This window comes from Cryptomeria japonica, chromosome 8 (genome assembly GCF_030272615.1).
Source record: "Cryptomeria japonica chromosome 8, Sugi_1.0, whole genome shotgun sequence".
Lineage (NCBI taxonomy): Eukaryota > Viridiplantae > Streptophyta > Pinopsida > Cupressales > Cupressaceae > Cryptomeria > Cryptomeria japonica.
Window position 1 is genome coordinate 233189603 of NC_081412.1, and position 10918 is coordinate 233200520.

The window sequence follows — 10918 nt, forward strand, 5'->3', positions numbered from 1 at the left end:
TTGTGTTAGCCTTTTCCTTTGTAAAAGTGTGACACAGGTTTGTACTTTTACCCCTCAATAATTGTTAAATTCACTAGATGTGAATTCACCACCCTGATCTAACCTTAAGCATTTAATCTTCAACCCTGTCTCTATCTCAACTTTATCTATAAACATCTTAACTTTTCAAAAGCTTCAGATTTGTCCCTTAAAAATGTAACCCACATCATTCTAGAATAGTCATCAATGATTAGCATAAAATATCTATCACCCTGAAAACTCTTTATTCTAGCAGGACCACACAAATCAATATGAATAAGATCAAGGACATCATTAGATTTGTCTTGTATACTCTCAAAAGAATTTCTGACTTGTTTTCCCATTTGACATTCCTTACATACCAGATTATAGGGCTTCACAATCTTAGGTATATCTCTAGCATCCTTAGTTGAACTGATATTTACAATGCAATCAAAATTCACATGACACAACCTCTTATGCCATAGCCAACTCTCATAAACTTGTGCAATCAAACATGTCTTCTCACCATTCAAATGAAAGATGTTACCTTTAGTCTGTGTACCGATTGCAATCTCCAATCCAGATCTATTAATTATTTTGCATTTTCAATCCTTGAACTGTAATTGAAATCCCTTATCCACCAACTTTCCTACAATCAAAAGATTATGCCTTAAACCTTCAACATAATAAATATTATCAGTGTTATGCTTACCATCCAATGATATAGTTCCTCTTCCTCTGATCATATATGCTTTGTCATCTCCAAATCTAACCAAACCACCATCAAATTTTTGCAAAGATAGAAACTTCCCTTTATCTCCAGTCATATGATGTGAACATCCACTATCTATTACCCATTCATCCTTGTCTTCAATTTTAGCAGCAAGGGCCTTTTCCTCATTTTGAATAATAGGTGTTGGAGCATCTTCCTTGATAGCCAAAAATACCCATTCCTTTCTACTGTCAGATCCACTAGCTAAATCTTGTGTCAGTTTATCATCAGAATCAGTCACGCCTTCCTCATCCGCATAGTAACATGACTTGTCTTTGTTTCTCATGTACTTATGCTTGTTTTGATAATCATGGTTAGGCCTAAAAGATCTTCTAGCTTTCTCTTCAAATCTTGAATTCCTCTCAGGACATCTAGATGCAAAATGACCTATCTTATTACATGCAAAACATTTAAAAGGTAATTTTCCTTCATACTTACTTCCTGCAAGACCTTTTGGTACTCTTCTAGCAAATAGGGCTTCAAGTTGCTCAAACTCATCATCTTCTTTCTTTATTTCCTCTTGTTCCTTTGCATATAAAGCTTTTCATTCACTCTTGCCGATTGATGATGCAGATGTGTGAAAAGAAGATTCAGTCTTTGCAGCTCCTTGATGACCAAATTCTTCAAGCTCAAAAGCAGATAAGTTTCCAACTAAAGTATCCCTGTTAACAGAAGTGTTAGCCATTGTTCTCAGCTCATTAATTGCAGTAGCCTTCATCTTGTAAGTCGGTGGAAAATCTCTCAATACTTTAGAAACAATATCATCTTCACTTAGAGATACACCACAACACTGAATTCCCATAACATTTTCATTCTCTTTCCATAAAAGCAATAATTCTTTCATCTTCATATTCTCATACCTCACCCAGTAACCATCAAGTTTAACAATTTTAATAGTAGGGTCACCTTCATTTAGATCCTCCAACTTATCCCATATAGCCTTCATAGATGATTGGTCAGTTAGTCTCATAATTTGTTGATCAGAAAGTGCACTCAAGAGTGCTTCTCTAGCTCTACAGTCATTTTCAATGCCCTTATCCAAGGTTGCCAAAGGAGGATTTCCAGATGCTGGATTATGAGGTGTATAGCCTTTCTATATGATCTCCCAAATCTCTTTCCCAATACATCTCAAATGAGTCTTCATTTGAATCTTCCATACCTTGTAATTTCTCGAATCAAGCTTAGGGGTTTCTCTCTGGAAAATAGATGTAGTTGAACTATTAGTTGCCATAGGATCTTCCTCAACCGGTTAAGCTGCTGCAGAGAGGACCAAGCTATGATACCAATTGTTAGGATAACCGGTGGACAACTAAGAGGGGGGGGTGAATCAGTTGTCAATAGATTATAAAACTTTAAGCACACAAAACCTTTTACCAGAATACATAAACCAAATACTGAAATAGCAAATATAATAATTAAGCACGAACATAAATAATAGAACAATTACTGACCATCCATAGAAACATAACATGAAGATTTGTACGTGGAAAACCCGGTAAAGGGAAAAACCATGGTGGGAAGCCTACCCATAGTCTGATAATACTTCTGCAACAAGTATGTGATTACAATAAAAGGGGTCTGCACATGCGAGAAACCCAACAACCTAGAGCACATTGCTCATCACAAAAGGAGCCTCACTGACTATAAAGAAATCCATACTACAATCCGAAAAGATGAATGAACTGCAAAAATAGCATCTCCTATGCTTGAGCACAATTTCAGTTAAGCTCAATACCGGAGGTCTTAAACCTCTTTCACAAACCCAATTCAATCACCTATGATCGACCAAAACTCTACATATGATTACAACTTTATTCGCACACAAATAATACCATAACCTTGACCTACGATCTACAAAGAGATCTTACATCATATTTATACCAACCTGAGACCTAAACAATTAGGTCGGCCACCTAAAAGATAATACAATAGATCTATTACATAGTCCCACAAACCAATGATAAACCAAGTTGGCCTAAGACCAAAACAAATTAAACCAAACAATAAATCCAACTGGTGACACATCAGGAGCATCAATCAACACATTACATAAACCGGTCCATAACCTAGCAGAATAACACCAAGATAGGTCTGGTGCTAACTGCAACACCACCAATCAACTAGAACACAAACAAGATAACCATCACCATCCTGATAACCTTCTAGAAGCTGCACCAACACCACTTATCAGATTTATCATAATATCTTCATTAAAGAGTTGTCGGTAAAACCCTTACCGGTAACCAAAAGGTTTACTAGAACATATGATAGCATCTGGATCATCAAATCCCGAACCAACTTAATGTGATACACATCAGGAACACATTAATAACCAATCCAAACCAATTCCAATAGCTGGACCAAAACTAGAGACAAATCTCCAGATCAATATCAAAGACCAACCACTCTACCAAAATTCGGTAGACAACAAAACAACTAGTGTTGACATCAATGACAAACATCAATGCAACACATAATCAATTCTTCCAAATTTGCAACACATTACACATTCCAAATGGGAGTATAGAGTAGGCATAGGTACCCCAAGGATAGGTAAATATCTTTTTTTATCCTCAGGTGCAAACCTTATTTGATTATATCCACTAAAACCATCTAGGAATGAAAAATATTGCTTCCTTGCCAGAGAATCCAACACTTGGTATATGAAAGGAAGTGGAAAATGATCTTTCTTAGTTGTAGCATTAAGCTCTCTATAATCCACATAGAATCTCCACTTTCCTCCCTTTTTAGGAACTGTTACAAGAGGTGATACCCATTGACTGTCAGAAATTGGGTAAATGAATCCTGCATCTAGTAATTTCTGCAATTCACCTTTTTCTATTTCTCTTAATGCATGATTAATCCTTCTCCGTGGCTGCCTTATTGGTCTACAATCTTCTCTAATATAAATTCTATGGGTACACAACTTAGGATCCAGACCTTTCATGTCATGGTAATCTCACTCAAATGCTTTTTGGTGAGAGTTAAGCAATGTTATCAGAGACATAGACTGCTTCTGATTGAGTTTATTGTTAATGTTCAAAAATTTGTTTGGTGAAACCTCTACTTTCTTATTCAACTCAATCATATATTGTTCTCGAAAAACATGGCATTTATACTTCATGTGGTGAAAATGTATGAAGAAAATCTTTAGGTGAAGGAAATTTGGGTGAACAAGAAGCAAAAAGTATGGTCTGCAATGGACTTGCAATACTTGATGAACAACCAAGTGGTTGCTCATGAGCTCCATAGTAATTATGAATGATGTTGGAGAGTACTTCATCGTCCTCTTGGATTTGTAAGCAAGGATCCCTATCTATAACCATAAGATGTGTGATTGAGTTAGCTTCATCAATTTCTTCTCTTGTATTTTGTTGTTCCAACCACATGACTGGTGATAAGAAATTTTTTATTAAGCTTGAAAATTGGAATGGTGGTTTAGTAAGCTTCAGAGACAACTCATCAATCAAAATCAAGGGCAAAGGTACACTAAACATTGATGGCAAGCTGAAATCTCATGATGTATATTATGTGAAAGGTCTGAAACACAATCTGCTAAGTGTGAGTCAAATGTATGACAAAGGATATAAGTTTACATTTGATTCCAAGGGTTGTGATATCAGAAAAGAGAGTAGTGGTCAGCTTGTTGCTGAAGCAAAAAGGACAAATGACAATGTATATAACCTTAAGGAATGTTTTGAGTCTCAATGCATGATGGGAAAAGTTGATGAGAGCTAGCTATGGCATAGAAGGTTAGGACACATTAACTTTGACAATTTGATCAAAGTGAGCAAGAAAAGATATGTAAGGCACATACCACAGATTATCAAACTTGAAAGCACCTTCTATGATGAGTGCCAAAGAGGGAAGAAAACTAAAGTAAGCTTCAAGACTAAGGAATACTCAACTACAAGGCCACTAGAACTTGTTCATACTGACTTATGTGGGCCAACCAGGACAAGAGCTCCAAATGGAGAAAAATACTTTATGCTTCTTATAGACGACTTTTCAAGAATGACATAGGTCAGCTTCTTGCAAGACAAGTCACAGGCATTTGAAAGATTCAAAATCTTCAAAAACATGGTTGAAAAGAAAAGTAGATACAAGCTGAAGTGTTTAAGATCAGCCCGTGGAAGTGAGTTTACATCAAATGAGTTTGAAGACTACTGTGAGAGGCATGGAATCAGAAGACAATATTTTGCCCCCTAGGACACCACAACAAAATGGTGTTGTGGAAAGGAAAAATAGAACAGTTAAGGAAATGACAAGAAAAATGTAAAATGAAGCTAATCTTCTTGATGTTTATTGGAAAGAGGCAGTCCACACAACTGTATACATCTTAAATAGAGTACAACTAATAGTGAGCAACAGAATGACACCTTATGAATTATGGTATGATAGGAAACTTTTAGTCAAATACTTCAAGGTGTTTGGTATCAAATTCTTCATCAAAAGAGATTAGGATGGATTAGGAAACTTTGAATCAATATGTGATGAAGGTATCTTCTTAGGATACTCTACTCACAACAAGGCTTACAAGTGTTTTAGAAAAAGATTGAAGAAAGTGGTTAAAAGTGTACATGTGAGAATTGAAGAGGATATGCACAAAGGAAATCAAAACTTAGTAACTCAGACTGAAGAATCATATGTTGAAGATGAAGATAAATATGAGAGTGAACATGAAGAAGAATCACCAAGCAAAGCCCCAAACAGATATGTGAAAAAGAATCATCCTGAGGATCAGATTATTGGCAACAAGAATGATGTTGTGCAAACTAGAAGGAGAGAAAGGAACAATGAGCAAGTAAATTTATGCCTCATGATAAAGATGGAACCTAGGACATATGATGAATCCAACAAGAGTGGGAAGTGGATGAAGGCTATGGAAGAAGAGTTGCAGCAGATTGAAAAGAACAAAACATGGGAATCGATTCCTAGACCTGCTGACAAAAATGTCATTGGGACTAAATGGGTCTATAGGAACAAGATGAATGAAGAAGGCAAGATAGTAAGGAACAAGGCAAGACTTGTGTGCAAGGGATATGCTCAAGTAGAGGGCATAGATTTTGAAGAAACTTTTGCACCTGTTGCATGAATTAAGGAAATAAGAATGTTCTTGGCATTCTCAGCATTTAAAGGATACAAGGTATAACAAATGAATGTCAAATTTTCTTTCTTAAAAGGTAATCTTGAGGAAGAAGTGTACATAGAACAACCTAAAGGGTTTCGGTTGCATGAAGACAATAACTTGTTTGCAGATTGAAGAAAGCATTATATGGTCTAAAGCAGGCACCTAGAGCATGGTATTCTAGATTGGATAAGTACTTGCATCAACAAGGATTTAAAAAGGGGAGTACTAATAGTAACTTATACATTAAAATAGAAGGTGAACGTTGTTGGCATTTGCATGAATATTGTATTAATGATATGTTATGTTGTCATTGATGTCAATTAACCAGTAATGATTAATGATATTGTTGATATTGTTGCAGTATTGTTTTGCAAGCGGTAGGCAGAATTTGTGGTATGAACTAATATTGCTATATATTGGAGAGTTGAACCAGTAACTGGTAAACCCTACATGTTGTTTTAGATAAACCCTAACCGATTAAGTTTGGTGAATTGGTTATATTGGTTTATGATCTGATGATTAATTGTAATGATTATGACACATATATGAAGATAATTTCAAGTGATTTTGGCGCGTTGAAATAACAATTTTTGTCTAGGGAATGAGCAAGTATATTTCATATAATACAAAGCACGTGATGAAGGAGCGATCGAGGTTTTCTTGATTGATGTGCAGAGATTGCTAGTATGTAATCTAGCGGTCATGCTTGAACCGACTTGTTTGTAATCTCTATGAGAATTAGGTTTTTGTTGTGTTACTGACCTAATTGATTTGTTTATAAGGTTGATGAAGTTGTTTAGTTTATGAGTTGGCAAAGAGTTGGAAAAGATAAGTTGAGTCTGTGGTTGGCGAATCGGAAGATGTATCTGCAGTTTGAGTAAAGGCAGATAGGAGCATGAAATGGATCGAATCAAGCAAGTGTAGTGCTATTTAGACAGATCAACAAACTCCTATTATTTTCTAACAATTACTACAGAATTGAAATCCCCTAATCGGGTAAGCTCTAACAAGGTGATCCATTAGCTTGGATTTTCAAATCCTCTACCAAGGTTACTCCTTACACGATATTGCTTCTAACAAGGCATTGTAGTCAATCCCTTAACTGGGTGGTTCCTAACAGGATCAGTTATTAATAGGACTTTTGTAAAACTTTAATAGGCTAGGCTCCTAAGAGGGTGAACTTCAGAAGAGTTTAGATAGTTATCTTGTGAGTCTCATCTCACTGTGGTTTTTCCCATTTGGGTTTCCATGTCAAAAATATTTGTGTCAAGTGGTGATTCTTTTTGTGGTTATGTTCTTATGGTTGATTTACTTAACTACTTAACTACTTTGATAAGTCATGATAACCAGAAGCATTGAGAAATGAAGTCTATTGACATATAAAAGAGTATTTGGATGTTTATGAGTTTGAAGTTGTTTACTATTAATTTGTTGTAACAGTCAACCAGTTTATCTTATGAGTTTTTATCTTGACAGTGGTATTACATTGGTAGTTCTAAGTTTACTTTGAGAGATTGATTTTTTAGATTGGTGAAGTTTGTATCAATTTTTCTATCTACTGATTCACCCCCCTCCCTCTCAGTAGTTGACCAAATACTTATTCTTTCATCAAACCATCAATTGGTATCAGAGCTTATCAGGTCCTCTAAGGTATAAGACCAAATTGAGGTAAAGATCATGCAGATCATGATGAAGAAGGAAGGTCCAAAGTTTAATAGAGAGAACTATAGGATATGGAGTGACATAACAAAAATTTATATTAAGAGTCTGGGAAGCCAGTATTGGGAACATGTCGATACTAAATATGTTGCACCTACTGGGATGTTGATTGATGATCAGAAGAAAGAGCAAAAATAAAATCATTAAGCATTAGAGGCCATTATCAGTTCTTTGTCTGATGTAGAGTATGCAGATGTTCATGGTCTAGAGACTGCATATGAGGTATGGAAAAAACTTGAAGAGATTTATAGTAGTGATGAACATGTTAAGATTGCTAAAGAAGAGAGTCTAAGAGGAAAGTTTGATGACATGCCGATGGGTGAAGGTGAGAATATCCAGTAGTATGGTCAAAGGATAAAGGAGATAGTCAGTGAAATTAAGAGTGCATGAGGTAAAGTGGAAGATGCCATAGTGATCAGTAAGGTACTGAGAACCCTTCTACCGATCTACACTATTCGAGTTGTAGTTATTCACGAGTTAAAGTCCATTGAGAAAAATAAGGTAACTCTTGACTCCATTGGCAAGCTTACTGCTTTTGAATTAAATGGTTATGATGGTAGTATACAGAAATCCGAGTCTGCATTTAGAGCTTATGTTTCTAACCCATCTGTGAGGAAAAGTAGAGATGCCAATCATAGTTATGAATCCACATCCAGCAGAGAAGCTGATGATGAAGACAGTTTAGTTGAGCTTGAAGCATTGCTGGCCAAGCGGTTGCCTAGAGGTACAGGTAAATATAGAGGTAAATTACCTTTGAAATGTTTTGCATGTAACAAGATTGGACACATAGCTGCTAACTGTCCTAATGGTGATAATAAGCACAAATGAGAGAAATTCAAGAAGTATAAGGGTAAAGGCAAAATAGATTGTATTATTGCTGTTGATGGTGGTATCACTGTTGAAGAATCTGAGGGTAATGCTAATGTAGACATTGTGTTTGTAGCCATTAAAGAAGAGATATCAGATCAAAAGGCATTAGTATCCAGGATGGATAACTCTGATGATTGGATCATTGATAGTGGTTGTTCACATCACATGACCAGTGATCAGAGCAATTTTCTTTCTTTAAAGCAATTTGATGGTGGAGTTGTAAGATTCGGTAATGACTCACCCTGCATGGTTAAAGGTAAGGGAATTATTTATCTTAATAGAAAGAGCAGTGCAGATGATGTCTAATGGGTTGAAGGTTTAAAGCATAATCTTTTGAGTGTGGCACAACTCAATGACAGAGGATACCCATTGGAGTTTAAAAATGGTATGTGCAAAATCTATGGTAGAAAAGGTGAACTGATTGCAACTAGGAAGCAAACTAAAGGTAACTTGTTTCACCTTAATCCTAAAGTCAACAACTGTTTAATTGCAAAGATAGATGATAGTTGGCTTTGGCATAGGAGAATTTGTCATATAAAATTTGATAACATTGTTAAAGTGAGTAAGTCCAAGATAGTGAGAGGTTTTCCTTAGTTGGACAAACCAATTAATGCTCTATGTAAAGAATGTCAATTGGGAAAGATGACATCCTCAACTTTCAAGAGCAAATCCTTTTTCAGTGGAACATTTGTTAGATTTGGTTCATACAGATCTTTGTGGACCAATAAGGACAAAAAATATTCAAGGTGACAGATATTTTATGATCTTCACCAATGATTGCTCAAGGATGATGTGTGTCACATTCTTGAAGGATAAGACTAAAGCTTTTAGTAAGTTCAAGGCATTCAGGGCCTTAACTGAGAAGGAGAGCGGTAAGAAGATAAAATGTCTGAGTATAGATCAAGGCAATGAATTTACTTTTGAGGAATTCACTAGGTATTGTGAAGAAAATGGTATCAAATGACATCTTTCTGCACCATGGACACCACAACAGAATGGTATCGCAGAGTGAAACAACTGATCAGTCATTGAAGCTTCTAGGATGATGTTGATACAAGGAGGTGTAGCAAATTTTTTTTTGAGAGAAGCTGTCAGCACAATTGTCTACACTATGAACCGGATTCTAGTAAGGAGAGGTAAGGACAAGATTCCTTATGAATATTGGTATGGAAGATCACCTGATGCTAGTTATTTCAAGATATTTGGAAGCAAATGTTTTATTAAGAGAGGTTATTATACTAGAAAATTTCAGGCTAAAAATGATGAAGGTATATATCTTGGATATTCCACCAAGAGTAAGGCCTACAAGTGTTTTAACAACCGGACATAGAGAATTATTGAGAGTGCTGATGTTCGAGTGGATGAATATCCTAAAGTCTCAGAGGAAACTAGTTTGGAGAAAAAGGATGAAGATCTTTGCATTTTGTTTTTGAAACCAGAAATTGTGAAATCTAAAACCGGCAAAGCAAATACTAATGTACTAGTTCAACTGGAACAAATAAATTCAAAAGATGATGATAATGAAGAAGCTAAACCTGAAGTTAATGATCATGTTATTCCAAGATATGTGAGATTGAATCACAATCCTGAACAACTTATTGGGGATAAAGATGCTGGAGTACTAACCAGAAGAAGAATCAGAGAGAATTGTTGCATGATCTCCACTATTGAACCAAGAACTGCTAAGGAAGCATTTGGTGATGATCATTGGGTTAAAGCTATGGAGGAAGAACTAGATCAAATTAAGAAGAACAACACATGGAACTTATTACCCCGACCAATTAATAAAAATGTGATAGGTACTAAGTGGGTATTCAGGAACAAGTTGAATGAAGATGGTGTTGTAGTTTGCAACGAAGCTAGGTTGGTTTGTAAGGGTTATGCACAAGAGGAAGGATAATATTATGGTGAAACTTTTTCACCAATGGAAAGACTGGAAGGTGTCAGAACTTTACTTGCATTTTTAGCACATAATAAATTCAAGGTATACCAGATGGATGTTAAGACAACATTTTTGAATGGGATACTGGAAGAAGTATACATTGAGCAGCCAGATGGTTATGCTTTGACTAATGACAAAGACACAGTATGCAGATTGCATAAGGTTTTATATGGATTAAAGCATGCACCGAGAGCATGGTATGAAAGGATTCATACACATCTGATAAAGATAGGCTTTTTGAGAACCAGTGATGATAGTAACATATATCTCAAATCTAAAGGAGATAAAATACTAGTCAGCGAAGTATTTGTAGATGATATCATATTTGGAGGTAATGATGACATGAGCAATAGTTTTGCAGATGAAATGAAAAATGAGTTTGAAATGTCTTTAGTGGGAGAAATAAAAATTTCATAGGCTTGCAAATACAACAAATGAAGAATGGTATTTTCATCACACAGTCTAAGTATGTGAAAGAGGTCTT